Below are 20,862 nucleotides of genomic sequence, written 5' to 3' on the forward strand. Positions count from 1 at the left end.
CAGCTGTCCCAAACCACCTCTGTTGGGGTCCCACTGTGAACTGGGACACTTTTGTCCTGGTGAAGGCTGACTGTACAGCAGAAGAGGGAGCATGTGAGGAGCATAGATAAAACTCCATCTTATGGAGCCCTAACAGATCATGAAATCTCTGCACTACAAGGAGAGGGCCCCAAGAGACTGATATGTATTGAATGGATTTGAGAGATCCTTTCCTAGCTTTGACCCCATTTTTCAATCCCTCTCTGCAGCACAAGAGCGATGTGACTCATGCCTCCTGTTGCTGCTGTTTGATAGAGTGTGGAGGACTTCAAGTGGCACTGGAGCTGGGACCCAGGCTTCAAGTGCTATTTAAAAACCCAAATACATCAATTTTCTTTGAGAAGCAAGGACAAGGAAGGATTGGTGTTGCAGAGTGGAAACACTTGGATGGGGCAGTTTCTGAGTTGCTATGGTGAGAGTATGTCCTGCTGTGCTGTGTTGTAACAGGCATGGAAATACAATGGTTATAGTCCATTCCAGTGTCGATTTATGAGAGTTTTGGAGCACTTACTCCAGAGCATGTTCTTCTCCCCCATAGCTATAGTCACTTGTTGTCAACAAGTGTTCTGTAACTCTTCCTGTATTTTACTCCTGGGAATAGAACAGAGTCAGGCCCTTAAATCCAATAAACATGGAAGTGGGATAAGTTTCCTTTCTTTAATTTTTTTTTTCTTTTGTATTTTCTTTACCTTTTACTCCAGGTTTGAAGTTGTGGCTCTGGCCTTACTGTTCTGGGTAGGTTGGGTTGCCTCTGCTTACTCCTAGCTTTGTGGCTTGCCCCTATTTCCCTCCTGGGAGGTGAGAACAGTGTGAAAACAAACCCACGTTTAACCAAAGGCGCAGTCACTGGAAGTGCCCTCATACACATTTTCCCTCCATTTCTTTTATATCAACATTTACAACTGTGCACCCTGTGGCAAATTAGATCAGCTTGAAAACTAACTGCTTTATCTTACTGTGTTCGAAGAAGAGTGGTTTTCAGTGGAATTGCTTCCCCAAGCTAGCGGACATGTGATGTGGAGAGGGTGGAACACAGCCTGTGACAGAGCAGGCTCCAATCAATGTAACGTCATTAAATACTGACAGCTAAATATCAGTTGTAATAATTATTCTGTAGATAAAATATTAGCTGTCTAACCCCTTCTCCTTTCAATTTTCTTTTGGGGAGGAAACATTGGACATTGGCCTTCTCTACACAGGAAGTATCTACTCAGATGATGGGAAAAATCATAAATAATTCCAGCACAACATGCAGAATGAATAAAGCACGCTTGAACAGCTCTGTTCAAATCTATTGTTAATTCTCTGTGTCCCCATTAGGAGTGCAGCTGCATCAGGCTGTGCTGCCAGCCTGTGGATTCACATCCTTACCAGCCGGGAAGCTCCCAACCTTCATTAAAATGCACTTGTGTCCGTGGATGGGTGCTGGAAGCCCAGGGTGTGGCAGCCTGCAGGACCTGGAGTGGCTGCACTCACTGAGAATGTTGGGGCTTTTGTCATATTTGGAGGGTTTGTTTGGTTTTTGGGGCTTTTGTCATATTTGGAGGGTTTGTTTGGTTTTGTTTCCTGGCTTAGCACTGTCAGAGTTTTGAAGAGCCTGAGCCTGACCGCTCCTAGCAGGACCAGTTTGGTAGCTCAGTGCTTAGCAGGTGTAAAACGTGGCTCCACGTACCTGTGCCGTGCTTTCAGTAGTGCTCGTTTGGTCTTGGTAGATATTTTGTGAGTTTGTTTGGGGCTTTCTGAGGCCAAATCATCACAGAGGCAGTGACATGGTCAGATGTTTTATATGTTTCTCTGCCTGCTGTGAATTCTTCCAATTCTTTTTCTCAAGCTTTGCTGCTTGTGCTTTTCTTTTTTTATAACTGCATTGTTCTCATCCACATGACACATCGTGTTTTCTACACTGTATTTTCTTCATTTTGGTGAAAATTAGCATGAGGTATCTGTAAAAGGTGCATTCGTATTCATTTCTATTGTCTAAAGACCAGTGTGTCAGGTCTGTAGCTGGGAAGCAGTAGAAGTGGGATGTAAAAATACAAGGAAATGCCCAGATTTCCTTGTCTAGAGCAGGCTTAGTGCCTTGGCTCACTGTGCTGCAGCAGGCAGCTGGAGGGGTATAGAATAAGAACAGTGGAGGAGAACATTTCTTTCAGTGTACAAATCTTTCCTCGGGAAAAAAAAATAGATGTTAATGTGTTTGAAATAGTAATACGTGTTTCTAAATAGCCTGGAAGCATCACATTGAGTTAGAGATGAGAAGGCAAGAGAGATACTGATGGTATTCATTTTGAGGACTTAATACTGCACAGATGAACTTTTATAGCCATTCCACCTGAATTTGTGATGGTTGGATTATCCCTTGGCTTCATCCCAGTGCAGAATATTTTTAATATTCACTGCTGTACAGTTCAGCAACTATAATAAAATAATTACAGATGCCATTAGTGAGTTATTGTCCCTATCTGGGTGTATTTCAATGGATAATAACCTAATAAAATTAGCACTTAACTTCTGGAGTCTTCTTCTCTGCTCAGAAATGAACATGAAATGAAAGCGCTGCTCCTAACTTCCTTCATTAAGAACCTCTGATCTTACTTAACAGGATCTGAAACTTCAGAACTTATTTTCCTAAATTTCAATGCCCAATGGCATTCAGTTGAGGACACAGTTAAAAAATAGAAGAGAATCTCCACGTTTACAGACCATGCATGAGAGAAGAGAACTGAGCGGCAAAGCCCTCATCTCCAGCTCCACAAGTGATGCAGAAAACACATCAAGTTGTCATCTTCGTGTGTCCTTTGTGAATGGCATATGAATGTGCCTGCCATGTGAGCAGCAGGCACGGTCTCATGAGTGGCAGGTAAAAAGAGAGAGGTCTCTGTCTGAAAGCAGTTGCTCTCCTTCCCTATAGCTAGTTTGTGAGAGAGCCTGCTCTCCAGAAGGATCAGGAAGGCAATAAATCCAAAGTGATTTTGACTGGGAAAGAGCAACAATGGAAAAGAGTGAATTGGATGCCAAAGTGACTGTTAGTGTTCTCCTCCAGTGTCTGTTAATTCTTCTGCACTGATTTTGCCTGGGGTGTTATTAGTTGGAGGACCAAAACCGGGGAGGAAGTGAAAGAAGGAGATTTCCATTCCTCTCTGGGCTTCTTTGCATCCTTCCCATTAGCTGTGCCCATGCTGCTGGCAGGCTCCAGGCCAGAGGTGCTGATGGCCAGCCCTCCCACTCACCTCTGATCTTTAAAATTGTGTCTTTGTTTTACGTGGTGTAAGTCGTAGAATTTGCAATATGTGACTCTTTAATGTGAAGCCACTGACAGCAGAGATTTGTGCTGCAATGCATTTGAACCAGTTTCAAATTCACGTTGTATTTCTCAGATAGGTTTGGAAACAGCACTGTGACCCAGACACGTGCCCAGCAGCTGCAGAGCAGTGAGCTCCCATCAGGCGTTCCCTCCGGACACTGCTGGGGCAGTCGGTTCCATCTCACCTCACCCAGTTGTCTGAGCCTTCACATCCTTCACCCATACACACCACACAAAGTCAAAACATTTAATTTACATGGCGTCCCCTGGGGATGGGAATTGTGACAGCGAACCCAGCACTGCATCAGGTGAGGCACACCTGCTCGGGCTGCTCCTCCCACCCCCTGTGGGGCTGCCCACCTCTAGCTGGAGGCTGCTACGGCCATTTGGGCCATAAATGTTTGCATGTGTGAAAAAAAAAAGGCACCTGAACATTCACAGTTGGCTGAAATGGTGAAGAATTTCATTGTGAATGCAGGGGAAACATAAATAAAAGGACTGAAGAAATGAATGGATTCACTGCTAGTCAGTGGCACACTGGTCTGGATACTTCCAGTTTAGGAATTCCTGAAGATCCCACTGTACAAACTGCATTAGTAGGTCAGAACAAAGGTCTGGTCAGGTCAACGTCCTCCTACAACAGGGATGCAGGGACAGAGCAGCTCTGCCAGCAAGCAGTGATGGGTGGGGCTTTCTGAGTCCAAGTTTTCATCCATTTCCAATAATGACTATTAATTAATACTTCTCACCTGTCCCTTTATAAATAACAATTAAAAAAGCAGGGAAAGTATGTATAGTGGGATGATTTTCAGCAAGTTGTGCTGTATGTATGTAGCTCTCTTCCTTCTGGCTTCCCTGAGAGTGAGCAGCACTTTGGTGCCCCAGGACACAGCTGTGCTGAAGTGTCAATGTGGGCACTCTGTTCCCCTGGACACTTTGCACAGTTGTAAATGCTGTTGCTGAAATGCTCAGCTCAGTGATAAATAGAAAATCAGGCAGATTTTCAAAGCCAGGCTGGATGTGGCTCTGGGCAGCCTGGGCTGGTGGTTGGCAACCCTGCACATAGCAGGGGGTTGAAACTAAATGATCACTGTGGTCCTTTTCAACCCAGGCCATTCTATGATTCTATTATTTTAATAACAGTGTTTCTGATAAGCAGGGAAAAATAAGTCTAAGTTCTAGATGAAGTCTTTAATTGAAGCACTACCCTATTTCTGGGTTTAAATCCCTTCTCTTTCTCACCCCTGTCCTTGGATGTGATTCTTCACTTCAATGCAGTATTTCTTTGTGCTACTAAGGGAATATGTTCCACTTCAGAGGTGGCAAAGTGAAAATCATAAAAATACGCAGAGATGCTTCAGAACTGAAAGGACAATGAATTTGCAAGCTCTTACTAGTATGACCTCCTTTTATGGCATGTATTTGTAGAAAATTATGGTGTTTCCACATTCTAGATTCGACACATGGGTTCTTTCCAACTGGAATAGAAAGATGGCATTGGTCATCTGTATTTCAAGACTGGACAGAGGAAAATGCAGATAGGAACTGGTGGTGGGTAAAGAGAGAGAAGGTGCCTGCGTTTCCTAGTGACCCTCAGCGTGTGACCGTGAGCAGGTCCCTGACTGTGGGGCACGGTTAATGTGTGTGCTTTATCAGCGAGGATGCTGTGCAAGTTATTTAATGAATGCTTGCAAAATGATTTGCTGCATTTGAATGGAAAAGGCTGTGTAATTGGAAAGCATTGCTGTATTGTGTAATTGTGTATGTTGCTGGAAGTGTATATTCTGAGCCACTTGCTTGCTTCTTGCTGAATAGCCTATGAACAAATGATCTTTTTAGTGCTGGAAGGAAAATCCTGTTATGCCAAAGCGTAGTGCGGGTGCTCTGCTTTTCTGGGCAGAGCTGTGCTTCCTTGGGTAAAGCTCAGTGGTAGAAATTCTCTGCTGTACACAGAGCAGATTTTCATAATGGTGTCTTCTGGCTTGAAATAATTACTTAAGCAGAGAAAAAAAAAAAGTGAAACTCAGTAACTGCCATCTCAGCAGCCTGGAGAAAATACCAATTCTAAGGCTGTTCCTTTGGGATCAACACTTTGCCTTCAGAGCGTCTCTGCCCCACAGAAGGAGCGCAGTCCCTGCACGTGTGATGTTAGTGCTCTGTGCTCCACACCCATGCAGCAGCTGGTAAGGCATGCAGATATCATTTCTGTGTCACACAGTGATTGCAAAGGAATGCACACAGCAGCAAGGGACTTGGTTGCTTCATCTTGGTCGCAGCATCCCCCATCACCTGTTTCTCCCTGTGCCATCACTGTCTCAGGGACGATGCCTTCTCTGGTGGCTGATTCCTGAAGTACTCACCTGCAGCTCCACCTGCGGGCTTGTGCTGCTGCATGTGTAAATAAAACCACAGTTGGGGGTGTTTGCACTGGAACCCATGAACTGCAGCAGTGCAAAGAAGTAGCGGTTCTGTTGTCCCTTTTGCTGCTGGGTTTTCTCCAAAGTGTATGCCTTCATGCAAAGCGCTTGCATTTCAAAGCTTCACTACGTGCACGAATATGCAGCAGCTAAAAATATCTGGGCTTTAGAATGTAACTAAAAGCACTGGGAAGATCCAGGAGTGGTGCACACACGTGTGTGTATGGCTGAGAACTCCTACAGCTCTGTGCAGCAGCCCTGGGACCAGAATGCACCGAGCATCCCCTTCATGGGCTCCGAGCCTCACAGCAACACAGTGCATGGCCAAAGCCTGAAGGGGAGAGAGCCAGGAGGCTGGCTGGTGGGAAGGCAGGCGCTTCAGCCCACTTGCCTCACTGAAACTTTGTTTCTTCCATGAGGATATAAATCTAGAAAAGCATTGCAGATTTGTGCTGTTGGCATGTGGAGCTCATTTTTTAGGCCAACTGAACAAAGTCTGTGTCTAGAGAGCTCAAGAAAGAGGAACAAAAGTAAACTATAAATATTCAACTCTTGATTTCGGGTTTTAATAAATTATGAGCTCTGGGAGAAGCGTTTTTTCTTTCAAATATCAAACGACTTGATTCATTTTATCATGTGGCTATATAGTGCTTGTCACCTTCCATCTGGATACAATACAACATCTCTGGCAGCACTTCAAGATGAGAAATCCCAAAGGAACAAGGTCCAGGGGTCTAATGAGAAGCAACCACTGCCTTGTGGATGCTGAAGGATGCATCCCTTCCTCTGCACCCGTATCTGTACAGACACAGACGTAGCTATAAATAAAACCTCTGCACAGGAGGGTCTGATCTCAGACACGATGTTCAGAGATCACTTGACCTATTTAAAAGCCTCTTCTGAGCCTGGTGGTGGTGGGGACGCGCTCTGCAGACCTGCTGTGCAGGGACTGCGTGCAGTCCTGAGCCATTGGGGCTCCTGCACGGACAGAACACAGCGTGATCCAGGAGGACAGCACGATCCAGGACTGCAACACGATCCAGTAGCGTGGCGTGATGGTGGAGCACAGGGAGATCCAGGAGCACAGCGTGTGCCTGGGTGCTTGGTGCCCAGCAGCATCGTGGGAGATGGGGCCTGGGGCCACCCAGCACTGCCAGCATTGGCTGAAAACCTTGAGAAATGCATAGCTGCTCTAGGGGATGTTACAGTGGAACTCAGGCTGACTCCGGCCTGTGTACATTTATAGTGTTGCAATGTACTTATATTTACCAAACAACACATCTGGCTTTATGGTGTATCTCACTAGCACCACCTGAGTGTGTCCGATTCAACGGGCAGTAGAACAGCTGGGATTCATTGTTGGCTCATACTGTTTGGATCATCAAGAAATAATTGTTCCGCCAACTTAAAAATTGCCCATTAGTTTTAAATCTATCGAGGAGATATTCTGGATGGAAAAAACATGACAGGGCTGAGCTTGCTCTGGATCCTGGAGCATTCACGCTGTGCAGTAGGAATGCAGCCTAGATGTGAAATACGCAGTGGGCTGGGGCAAAAGCCCTGGGTTCCAGCACATCACTGTTACTTGAAATGTTCAGAAGCAAGAAGAGCTGTGCCCAATAATTTGCACCAGAGGCAAAACACCCTTAAGCAGAGTGACTGCTGAAAGTACCTGAACTGAAATCAATGTGTAATCTCGGGGTGGTAAAACATGCCTTCACCCCCTGAGCTGGGAGCTGCAGAAGAGCAGCTTTGGCTGAGGAAACAACTCAGAACATAAGTGGGTGCTGGCTCCCAGGAATAAGAAGTAGTAAGATGTGCACTGCATGAAGCCACCTAACAAAAAGCAGGCCCTCATTGCTGGCCTCAGGTTTCCTGGAAGAAGCCTTGGTTTTTGCAAAAATAATTGGAATCAAATTTGTAGATATTAAGAAGTCATATGTTTTCTTGAGGGACTGTATCTTAAATCCTTCTTTAAGCTGCAGATTTAAGGAATAGATAAGATCATTGTCTACTGTAGGAAGAGCTCCAGGCACGTTTCCAGGAGCAGTACTTGGGTTCCCAAGCATTAGCTGGGCAGATGTTGCTCGAGCCTCCCTTGGTTGCAGTAGGAAGTGCTCAGGCAGCACTGCACAGCCCCAACCTGCTGGAGTGGTGGGGGTATGGCACAGGGCAACGGCTTCCATTTCCTTGGACCACCAGATCCTCTGGAAAGAAAATCCACACAGTAAATCTAAGCAGACACTGCTCCTCCGGAGGCACTTCACTGGGACAATGAAATACTGTCACTGTGACAGAGCAATAGCTGCTGCATTCTGCTCCAAAGCCACATGTAAAGTTTACAGTCATACAACCTACATCAAACTTATTCTCTTACTTAGAGCCAATTGTTTCAATTCACTATTTTCCAGAACGCTCACAACCCCAGGCTGGGAATATTTACTAGCACCGGGGTTTAAAACCAAGTTATTCTTCCATTTTCTCCAGCTGCCTGCAGCAGTGCCTGTATATGCCATATAGGGCTGCGTGCCCACTGCTCTCACAGGCAGCCCTGCAGCACCCAGCAGGAGATGGAGGCAGGGCACTGCATGGCACAGCCTGGCTCAGCGACTGAACCCATGCCAGAGCTGAGCTCTATCTCGTACCTCTGTCAGTGATTCTTCAAATCCTCAGCAAAGGAGCTTCTTTTTCACACCTCATGGTTGTGCTGCTTGTCTGAGGGCACAAGTATAGCGCTGAACACTGCAGCTGTGATGCAGGAATTGGCTCCGTTAGCCCAAAGCCATGCAGCCACGTCCCACCCGGAACCAAGGAACTTTGGCTAGGAGCTGTGGCCGAGTGATCCAGGGTATGAGAGGGGGCACGGGTGGCTCAGGTGGAAGGTTCTGCCCTGCAGGTTTCTGATGTCGAGAAGTTGGCTCAGTGTGTGCTGTGAGTTCTTTGATACAGGGGAACTGTTGTTCCTGAGCGCCATCTCCTTTGGGTGCAGTGTACCAAACATCTTCCTGCTTCGCACCCTGCATCACACTTAATTTCCCTAGTTCTCCCAGCGAATTCCCCTGATAAGATACTTGATCTGTGGCATTTCCTACAAGTGCTGTATGTTACCAACGTGTTGAACTGGAAGACTTAAACTTTGATCCTGAACAAACTCCTAGCTGATAAACATTGCTTTCACTGCCCGTGTAGCCGCGCAGCTCCGTTAATCTCAGAGCATCTTCTAGGAAATGTATTTTGTGGTCGTTTAGAGGGCTTTTCCTTTTCGGTTCGTTCAAAACAGTTCGGGAAACTTGACGGAGGTCTCCGGGCTCGAACCCGGGGCCGTACCGCCGCCGCCCGCACGCCGCTGCCGCCCCCTGCTGGCCGCAGAGAGCCCGGAGCCGGGAGTTGGGAGCCGGGAGCCGAGCGGGGCTGCGGGGCGGCTGTCCGGGACGGCACTGCGGCGCTCGGGGCGCTCCGAGAAGGGGTTGGCGAGATGGGCTTTGCTGCAATTGTGAGCCGCTTCCCAGCAGCGAGAGGGCAAAGACAGCGCAGGAGGGAATGTGTTCACTGTGCCAAATATCCAAGTGTCCGCGTCCTCACCAGGTTAAAAGGGGCTTTTTCAGGCAGCATCCCCCAGGACAGTCCGTGTAGGAAAACAACACTTCTCTGGTGAGTTGAAAATGAATTTGGTAACTTCAGGCTCAGAGACCTTCTCACTGCTTTACCTTAGCACCCACCTACAGGGGAGGGGACGTGGCACCTTTTCCTCCAGGCTGCGCTTACCGACATTTCGGGCTTTCTTAAATACATTCAGAAATTCCAACAGATAACTTTTTGCTCCAAAATGAATTCTGCCTGGCACTGTGAGTTATTACACCATCAGCCCCAGGGACTTCTAGGTAGGAAAACAAACAGCTAGTTAATGAATGAATTAATTAAACATAAATGGGACTTCAGCACTAATGGCATTGTACACATCAGCACAAAATGATGGGGAACATTTTCCTCCAACAGAAACCGTCCTTTTAAATTCAACCTGCTGCTTGAAGTGGGAGGTTTCAGTTTACCTTAAAAGGTTATTCAACACTAACGTGATGTCTTACACTGAGCATCTCTTTCAGAGGGTTTCTTAAAACAAATAAGCAAAAAACTTTTTGGAGTTAAAAATAATATGTGAGTAATGTGAAATGGATAAATGCTACAGAGAGAAATGCTGAGAGTTTCTGGGTCGTTGGCTCTCAGGTAGGATGGGGAACACGTTGGGCTTTGCTGGTGTGCTCTCACCAGTGGGAGAAGCATTGGTGAATGATGGGCCCCATTGCCAGGCTTCTCTCTTGTGCCAGCACTTAAAAAATGAAGTGTGCCAGTATGCATGTGCATGCACAAAAATAGATGAGTGTCTGGAACAAGCTATATGAGGGCTGCAACATGGAAGTTTCAAAAACTTTGTGGTGGCCCTCACCTCTCATCCATCCATCATGGAATGGCTCAACACAAACTCACCCCTCGGCCACCTCCAGCCTCTCTTGGTGAAGCTGGTTAATGCTCTTCACAGACACAAAATAATAATAATAATAAAACCATGTTTGCAATATTATTATCTTTTCCATGGGCTGCTTTAGATCTCCTCTGGGTACTCTTCTCTTCGATAACCTGGGTCTTATTCTGGCTTTATTTACTCCTACTCTTATATTTTCATGCTCTTATATTCTCCTTGCAGCGCTGCCTCAGCTCCCCTCTGCAGGCCTGCTGAGCACTGACCCTGCGTGGTGTGAGCAGTGCTGCCGATGCCTGCCTCCCCATTTCCACCCCATCAGCAGTTTTCTGGTAGGAACCTCGCAGCTGTTTCACTCTGAGGTGATGGAGCTGACACTCTTTAGCACAATCCTTCTCTATTGAGAAAACCAATTCCCAGCATATTCTTTGCCGCATCTGACAACATTTAGGTCTCTATGGAGAAAGGGTTTCTTCTGTCTAAGTGTTGTTTATTTTTACATTAGATGTCTGTGAAAGATTTGTACTCACTATAGAAACTGTATAATGTACCCTATGCTCACTGTGTCCTATCACATCCTGAGCACGGGACGGTGACTGCGATGGGAAACACAGGCATAAGGATGGATCCCTGAGGCTGCTCCTGCAGCTGCAGTGTCCCATCAGCTCCCCAGTCTCAGTGCATGGCCACTGCCTGGTGCAGGATGCACGCTGCAGGGTCTTGCTGTGGGGCACCTGCCCGTGGGGCTGCGCTCTGCTCTGGGTGGCTCTGCTGGGGCAGTGCTGAGGAAGGGGGAGCCTGAGGTACCTCCAACCTCAGCCATGCTGTGACGCTGTGACTCTGTGACTCTGTGTCACTGTTCACAGCTCTTCTGAGAGCCCCCTCACCTCCTCTGAGACAGCAAGCTGGGGGGAAAAAAGGAAGGGAAGGGAAGGGAAGGGAAGGGAAGGGAAGGGAAGGGAAGGGAAGGGAAGGGAAGGGAAGGGAAGGGAAGGGAAGGGAAGGGAAGGGAAGGGAAGGGAAGGGAAGGGAAGGGAAGGGAAGGGAAGGGAAGGGAAGGGAAGGGAAGGGAAGGGAAGGGAAGGGAAGGGAAGGGGGAAGAGAAGAGAAAAGAGAAGAGAAGAGAAGAGAAGAGAAGAGAAGAGAAGAGAAGAGAAGAGAAGAGAAGAGAAGAGAAGAGAAGAGAAGAGAAGAGAAGAGAAGAGAAGAGAAGAGAAGAGAAGAGAAGAGAAGAGAAGAGAAGAGAAGATTGAGAAGTGCCCAGTGCAGTGGTGGGGGGCTGGCAGCTGCACTCCCCCCTGTGCCACCTGCTCTGCTGTTCAGATGGGCATTTAAAGGCAGACAGCAGTGCAGGAATGTGCAGGAAACTGTGGGTGTCCCATCCCTGGAGGTGCCCAAGGCCAGACTGCATGGGGCCCTGGCAGCCTGAGCTGGTGGGGAGCAACCAGCCCAGGGCAGGGGGTTGGAACTGGATGGCTGTAAGGTCCCCTCCAACCCAAACCATTCTTTGATTCTGTGATTCCATGAAGACTGCTAGCACTTTTTCAAACCCCATCTTCTATCCTGCCCAGTGTCTGCTGGGCATTCAGATGGGTTTAAATCCCTGTTGGTGCCTTGTGAAGTATGAATGTGCTGAGATACGGAGCATTGTCACTGTGCACACTAAATGGTTGTATGGGTGCCGTTGCCTGTGGCCAAAACAATAAAACTTTCTTCTCCCCAGAAGTTGGAAGAGAGATGGCCCTTACAAAGCTTTGGAGAGGTTCTCCTTCCTGCATCACTGGGATCACCCTGAAAAACCTGGTTTGGAGCCCTTCTCTCTCTGCAGTATTTCTTGGGGGGCACATGGCGCCCACTGCCTGGTGGTTGAGCTCAGTGCCAGCACCAGCCTGGAGGGAGGACAGAGCTGCTGCACTGCTGGAGCTGACAGATGAAGGGGAGCAAAACACCAGCAGTAGGGACCAAGCTGTGTCCTTATGGTTGCACATTAAAAGCCAGGCGCTTTGTGGGATCGGGAGTGCAGAAACCATCCATGCTCATGTGATGGTTTCTGCAAACCAAGAGCAGGTTTAAGGTAACAGTTACTGTAATGTTTCTATGAAAACAGCTTCCTTGTGGACACAGCCTTACAGAAAATCTCTTTACATCAGAGCTGCTGTGTTTCAGTGAGGTATATGCATGGCAGGCCAAAATGAGCCGCAGAAGCTCAGGTCTGTCCGGTGGCCCCCTGCCATGGCACCTGGCAGCCCTCCAGCAATGGGGAAGGAAAAGAGGCAAGGACGGTCCGATGAGGGCTGAGAGCAGGACTGGTTTGTTACGGCCACCCTTTTCCTTGTGCATCTTGACAACTGGCTGCTGTGTCTTTCTGATGAAACAACAAAACCAAAATACAACCCCGCATGGCTAAATGCCATCAGAATTCTTCTAAAGCAGATGTTCTTGGGACAGCCGGTGGACCCACCCCGCTTACCTGCTCGAGGGAAGGGAATCTCTTCCCCCAACGCTCCGGGCACTGCTGATTAGCAGAACAAAAGTAAGACTCAGCACGTGTGTTTAGGAAAGGAAGAAGACTGAAAAGACGCGCACCAGAATGCTGAGTGCTTTGGCAATGGCAGCCATCGGGTCAGATGGTGTCCGTCACCGACCCCAGCGCGGAGCAGAGGCCGTCCTGTGCTGCCTCCACCTGCAGAGCAACACTCTGCATTTGGGATACGAAAGGCGGAATTAAGGCTTTTGTAACGTAGATTTATCTTTTGGCGCTTTGGGAAAATTACAGATTTAGAGCAGAGATCTCTCATAAATTTCCCGGTTGGTTGAAGTCAGTGCCGTGGTGAGCTGCGAGGAGCCGGCTTACATCGGAGGGTTACATCACTGTCTCCTTTGTCATCCAGTCATCAGTCTTAAAATAAAACGCGTTAAATGCCAGCAAACCCAAACTGAAGCACATAACTCACTGGCACTCGCCATAGCCCACGGCCCTACGGGGGTTCTGCCCTCTGTGCTCAGAACCTGCTGGTGTGCAGAACCTCTGCTTGGTGTTGTTTGGGAACGGGGAGCCCAGCAAGCACTGACAGCACAAACAATTCATCCTTGCAGTGACAGAAGTGCCAAAAAACAAAACTGCTGCCCGCAAAACTGAGACGATTATGTTAGACATCGCTAGGCTTTTGGCAGTGAATTCGTGTTGTCCTACCACAGTAATTCTTGGGAAATGTGAATCAGTCCATAGCTCTGGCTAAATTGTATGAGCGTGGGGTTTTTTTGGTGGGATGAGAAGGTATCAGAAATCACCAGTTTTGTGTTGTTAACTCTTAGTGTCAAGCGGATAGGACAAGGGGGAATGGTTTTAAACTGGGACAGGGGAGGTTTAGGTTGGATATTAGGAAGAAGTTTTTCACCCAGAGGGTGGTGATGCACTGAACAGGTTGCCCAAGGAGGCTGTGGGTGCTCCATCCCCTGGCATTCAAGGCCAGGCTGGATGTGGCTCTGGGCAGCCTGGGCTGGTGGTTGGTGACCCTGCACAAAGCAGGGGGTTGGAATGAGATGGTCACTGTGGTCCTTTTCAACCCAGGCCATTCTATGATTCTATGGTTTTTGCACTGAACCCTCCAAGTCCTTGGTTCACAGTGGGCCCAGTGATGCTCCGTGCTTCTCACCAGCACATGCACTGTGCAGCAGTGGGTGAGCGGAAAGCACCGCCCTACTTCATGTTTCAGGACCTCTGTGCTGCTGTAGGTTTCAGGAAAAGCATCCAACTTCATAATGTAGCTACAGCTGGAAAAAGGTTTTGGAAGCACAAGCAGCTCAACCTGATAAAACTGGAGCAGTGCATGAGCGGGGTATTTGGGCTGGCTGAGTGAACTTGCAGCAGATTTTGCTTTTTCAACAAAGGAATTGAAAAGAGTTTTCATTCTTTTTGGCTGTTATTTTTCCAGAATGTGCCTGCCAGGGTAATTGTCTGTATGGGGAGAGATAAGATCTGTTTTGCAAACAGAAGTATAATGAAGTTCTAATATCTGGCATTTCCGCAGCAATACCCTGGAATCCCCATAAGATAAAATACACAGTCAGGAAGAACAACAGACATCTCCTGTGCTGTCACCGCGGAGTCTCTGGCTTCAGTGCCTTTGTGCAGTTTAAAGAAAAAAGGAATTGAGATGTCAGATTATAATTATCTATGATGGCAGCGCAATGCTCATAATGAGAACACAATGCTGTTTGGACTTCAACCCAGTGTAGCACCTGCCTCCTCCTCTCTCCATTCCTCTGCTATTGGAGTTACAAATAGAACATGACCCGGAAGAGCACAGAGGCTGCATTCCCAGCAGTGCCACACCAATGCCACAGCAGTGCCACAGCAGTGCCACCCTGCCTGCGCCCTGTGAGCCGTCTGAAGGCCCGGTGCCACAGCACAGTGTGGGTTGTGCCCAGGCCAGCTCCTGTGCTGGAGGAGATGGCGTTATTTTTTGCTTTGACAACTGGAAGTCTGAGACGAGGCATTTCCTACTCTTGTTCCAGCATTACATGAACGGCCTCTGAGAAGTGTTTTGGAGAGGTAAACACAAAGGCATTGCTTACAAAGGAATGGTTTTTAACAACGCTCCTGTCCTCTCCAAGCTCAGCTCTGCAGACCTTGCTACAGAGCCCTTTGGAAAGAATGCTGAAATGATTCAGACATCGCCTGACTTTTTATAGGTCCTCTGCAGAGAGGTGATGTTCGTCTGAAAGATCATCTTTAATTTGCATCATGTGAGAAGCGGGGGCAAAGAAATGTTGAATGCCCTCATTGGAGCCATGCAGCACTCCAGTGAGAGAAGCGGCTTCCTGACCCTCACCCCAGACGTGGCCCCAAGCCACGTGCCAGGTGGGAATGCCTTCAGGATTGCCGTACTGAGCTCATCACTGGCATCTTTATCTCTAATTATGCACTGACATAATTATCCTTCATTACGTAGAGTGCATGCTGTGCACACATAGACAGGAAAATAAAATACACAGTGCAGCTGGGGCATGCTTTATTCTGTCCAGAGGTAAAATTTAGCCACCATCATCCGTTTTGAACTATTGTGTGTAATAGAAACCAACTGGGGCATTGGGTTTTCTTTTTTGTGATAGAACTGCCCTGGTGTTGTGGTTTGCAGTTCATCCACAAAGCTACAAATCATGTTCGTGTCTGCTCACTTCTGTTCTACCATTTTCTCCAGTATTAAAGCATCTTCTGAAATAGGTGTGATAAAACTTCTATCACTAAAGCTCTGTGCTTGGTTCAAGGCTCTTTCCTACGCCATCTACCTGTATTCTCCTTTGAGAGGATATCAATAGACAAAATATACCATCCTAGGCAATCTAAGTATAAACTACTTCCTAAGTCATCAGATGGAAATCAGTCAGTTCTTTACTCACTAAGAGGTGAATAAGGTTTAAGATTCCTGGCCTGAACACTACCACAGCCTGCTTCATCCATCAGTGAGATTTTGGATAGAGAGGAGAGGAGAGGAGAGGAGAGGAGAGGAGAGGAGAGGAGAGGAGAGGAGAGGAGAGGAGAGGAGAGGAGAGGAGAGGAGAGGAGAGGAGAGGAGAGGAGAGGAGAGGAGAGGAGAGGAGAGGAGAGGAGAGGAGAGGAGAGGAGAGGAGAGGAGAGGAGAGGAGAGGAGAGGAGAGGAGAGGAGAGGAGAGGAGATTAATGCAGTGGGGCAGCACTGTTCAGACAGGTCCACCTGCACAGTGTGGCAGTTGGAGCTGGCAGTACACCAAGGATCCCTGGCACAAGCTCAGTGCCTGGAAGCTCCCACATGGTGCTCCGGGTGCTGTTATCACCAGCACTTCTAACCGTACCCTTCCTGATAGACCACATGCAATTAGCTTTATTTGTGCAAATGAGGAGTAGAGCTGTACCTTTGCTCTGAGGAGTCACAGGGCTGCAGGCTGTGAGTGCCCTGCTGTGCTTGGCTCCCAGCTCTGTGCTTCCTGCCCACAAACAGTTCCCATGTCTGATGCCAGTGGCCTTCTGCTGGCCTACAGCCCCTGCAGACAACCAAGGCACTTGATGACACGAGTTTATCTGACCAAATCTGTAGAGCGCTGTGTCAGTGCTATAAATACAGGCCTTTTTAGCATCTTGGTCCTTCTTTAACATTTTCTCCTTTCATCTTCCCTATTGGAGTCAACCTGAAGAAGAAATGGTTCCCGGTGTTGTCTAAACCCCCTTTGTACCAACTGAGGGTGCAAGCCTATATGTTTGATACTGCTCACAAAAGGAAATTCTCAGTTGCCAAGAGCTGGCTTTCCCATTTAATTCAGCCTTCCATCCTGCTGCCAAGGGACTGAGTGTCAGATTCCTTTGGATTTTGTTGGATGAATGTTTAGATCATGCTGGTTTGAAAACTTACTAAAAAAAGGAGACAAGGCTATGTTCTCATTTGCTGGTATTGTTCTAAGCAAGTTGATACGTTCCACAAATAAAAATGTTCTTTGTTTTATGCATAACAGCACAAGAGGTTGGGAGGCTGAAGTTCTCCAGAAAATCCCACAGGAATCTCAGTCCAGTACTGTGATCTGGCCCAAATGCAGTATTGCTGGTAGGAAAAAAAGATCTCCATTGTCTCCTAGCTGTTGATGTTTGACTGAAGTCTAATTTGAGACCTCCACTTTCATTCCCAGCGGTCACCTCTGGGCCACATCTCAGCTTCCAGGGAGCTCACAGTCAGGAGGATCTCGCCTGCACAACGTTCAGCTCTTAGCAGTGCACACACTGGGTCAGAACTTCTTTGCTCATTCATATTGCCTTAAAGAACCCTCACTCCTGTGACTGCTCACCCTCCCCATGAGCCACAACGACAGCTTGCTGCCCACTACCTGCTTGTAACCTGTGCAACCTGACGAGTTCACCACTGCACTGCATATCTGTGTGCCAGGAGTGGGATGCTTCACAACCGATTCATATTTAGATAGTGCTGTATTTTGTGTGCTACAGATCAGGCTTTGGCACCATCAGAAAAGTTCTAGTCAAACACTTTTTGTGGGAGGCAGAATAGGAGGCAAATGGGAGCACTATTTCCTGCTGTTTTGGTCAAAGGAATGAAAACCATCCAAATATCCATTTCTCCTCTAAGAGCCTTGCAACACCGAGCAATGTTAGCACTGTCAAACATCAGCCCTGGTATTTGAGCACTGTACTACAACTTCCTGTAACAGTTAACCATAAGCTTCTTGGGACACAGAACTACTGCAGACATTCAGAGTTTAACATGGCTAAAACAAAGCGAGAGGAGTTGAAAGTTGAGCTCTTCGCTGTAGGCCATTCCCATCACCTCCTGCAAGCTCTTTAACCCTCATTTACTGCTGAGGTTTGCATCACCCTGTTTCACCAGCGCCTCTCCATAGAGCAGGGCAGTACTTCTTTCTCTTCCCCCTGAAAAATGTCTCAGGCTTTGGGCTTTAGGAATAGAGACAGAAGGTGAACGAGCTGTTGTCTAAGGACCTCATCTTTAGACACTGTGCCAGAATTAATGGACGTTTAAACCAAAATGAAAAGCAAACAACCTTAGGCACCCCAAGGTGACGATGGTAGGAGAAATGTATGTTTTGGGAACTGCTAAATATTTCTGAGCCGCTGTCAAGCTACAGGCTTTGCTTTCCATTGACTTCGACACTGGGGTTTATTGCTCTTGGCATCAGGATGACACAGATTCTCCCAGGCATCTGATAACTAGGGAGAATCCATCTCTGTGCACATGACCTTGCATGCACTGCATACCTTACATATGTGGTCTTGCAAGCTGTGATATTATCCTTCCTGAATAACTGCAGTACGTTTCAAGATAGAAATAACAACCAAATGTTGCATAGAAACTTTGGCTACATCAATGTGCATTGCTTAGAAGTTTGTCACATTTGTCATGTCTGGGGGTTGTCACGGTGATACTCTGGGCTTTACACCAAGCTCTGATTCTGGGTCTATTACGTGTTGCTTTTGCCCAGGCCGTGCATCTCAGTTTGCCCTAATATCCATCACCTTACCTTGGGATCAAGGACTTGCATTTGGAGTGCAGTCCATTCAGTGATGGTGACCACCTGGGGAAACCCACGGCAGTTGTTTTACATGGCAGACCTCATTTGGGGCAGCTTACTGCAACCACACATCAAGACAAGCTTTTAACTGCAAAGGCAAGTCAAAATCTTCAAAATCTGGCATGAGATCCCCTTGGTGTAAGCTCGCCCTCGTTGCTCAGCCTGGCCTCTGCAAGTTCCTCCCAGCAGTAGCTTAAAATGACTCCTGGCGGGGAGCATCCACCACTTCAGTATGCATCTTTAAAAATAACTACTCATTTAATATTGGTAGCAGAACAGAAGCCTTTTTCCAAAGGAACAAGGTAACACTTTCGAGAATCCAGTTCTCAGGCTTGGCATGTACCTGGAATACACATTTGCTCTGGCAAACCAAAGTTTCTGAGTGTGTTTTTCTCACACGAAGGGTTATATGTTAAGAGATATACCCCCAGGATCCCTCATCATCCAAACTCAAGCTGTAGAATTGAGTGGCTTTTCCAATTGATGTTTTTCCACGAGCAGAAGCGCTGATGCCTGGTTGTTTGCTGTTCACAAGGTTCTCACCTCCGCTCTGGCAGGAGATCAAGTAGCTACATTTATAGTCACTATGAAATTTCTTTTCATCTTTTATTTGCTTCTTGCCTCTCCCATTTCAACTCTTTAAAATTAAGGTCAGCATCACCACAGAGAACACCTTCCATACTGCTTTGTTGTCCTCAGTTTCTTTAAGTTGTGGCCACCAAAAGCAGTTTGGGCCTGCTCTGAACTTTGGCTCATGCTCAGGTCCATTTACTGAGCAGCCAGGAAGAGCACAGAAATTAAAAGTCACCTTCATGAAAGGGGAAAGTTTATTCTTTAAAATTCAGGTTGATGTTTTATTTTCAGGGATGTCTTGAAAATTCCCCTTACAAGAGAGACCCAGAGCTTTTCCTAACTGTGAAGCAGTGAAATATAGTATGATACACATGCCAAGATATCTTAGGATGCAGAATACTTGAGTCCTTCTGTTTCAATGGCTCCACCTCCTGGGATGCAATCGGTGAGCTTTCTGGGTACGTTATCACTTTGATGCCCCTAAATTCTCACTGCTACCTAACTTTGATAATAATGTCCAATAAGAAGACTTCTGGACTGCACAGCCTGTTCTCCTGTGGGAGCCTACCAGTCCTTCTGCTCCTGCACCTAGCCCCCATTTGTCAGCAAGCCTCTTCTTTTGAGAGTCCTACATGCTGGAAAGCAGATTTAGCTTCATTATCGTCTCCTATGAAACAGGGTGACTAAGGCCAGGGAAGAAGTAGGTCGTATTAGGGAGGCTAACAAGATTATGACCAGTTCAGTAGGACACCCAGAAGGCCACGGATTTCTCCCATGCTGCAGCTGACAAACGCCCCGCAGCATATTTGGAAGGGCTGAATGTCCCTAATTCAAAGGCAAGACTTAAACTGTTGTTCCTCGGGTACACGCCTGCTGTCACCTTGAACAATGTAAAGAACGGACAATCTCATAACCGGGTCTGGGGAGTCAACACGGAGACTGCACCAAATGATTCACATTTTACCCTTTCCTCATCTCTTCCATCTTCACTTCTCGAAGCCCCCGGTGTCCCCATTGGGAGCTGTACGTGTGGGACGCAGGGCTGGGCACAGACCGCAGTCCCTACCCTAAATCTTCATCATCTGTCATCACAGCAGCAATTACATCCTCTCCACCGCCTCTAGAGGGAACAGTAATCGTGAGTCTCTGGCAGGGAGGCAGGCTGAACGCTGCTATTTCTGTCTCCTAAAAGCTTTAAAATTTCCTTAGCAACCCTGCACAAAAACTGCCCATCAGTGCAGCCAGCCGGCAGACCTGAGACTGGTGAGACAGCAGTTTAGCAGCGCTCTGCCAGATTCATCCCACTCCAAACATATTCATAGCAGTCTCATGGAAGTCCCAGGACTGCTTTGGCAGCAATTGTGCAGGATAAATAAAGCTCCCATTGTTGCAGATGACTCTGCTTTCAATTGCATGGGAATCCAGGGCAGCAGAGACTTTGACTGATAAAGGTTAGCGCATGTGTACTATTTTCTAGTAAGGCAGGGCTGGAACCAATGCACTAAACAGCACCTTTTTGGAACTTGTTTTTGGCTGTTATCAGCGTTTTTAAGCAGTGAAGTCTGCACGATGGTTTTTAATTTTGTGTAGCCGTGCTGCCATTTGAACAAGCATGAGTTAATGTGTTCTCAGCCTCAGATACATCTGGATCTCCACATAAATAAGGAGGGAGTGTTCGCCTCAAAAATCTTTGGGGAGGAGGTCATTATATCATGGGAGCATATATATCACATCAAGTAGAAGAAACAGTGCTCTTTTTGTTCTGTGTTGTGATAGAAACTCTTTCTATCACTGAGGATGAACCACGCAGGTTCACTCAAAGCAGTCCTGGTCACGACCTCTGCAAGTACTCCTGAAAAATGTCAGAATTTCCCCAGCTATAAACATTTCTCCTGTAGGAAATAAGTTAATACATCCTGATGCCTCTCCTTGGATGCTGCCTTAGCACTGCAATAGATTTATTTGTCCCTGCATCGATCTGC

Source organism: Gallus gallus, chromosome 14 (genome assembly GCF_016699485.2).
Source record: "Gallus gallus isolate bGalGal1 chromosome 14, bGalGal1.mat.broiler.GRCg7b, whole genome shotgun sequence".
Classification (NCBI taxonomy): Eukaryota; Metazoa; Chordata; class Aves; order Galliformes; family Phasianidae; genus Gallus; species Gallus gallus.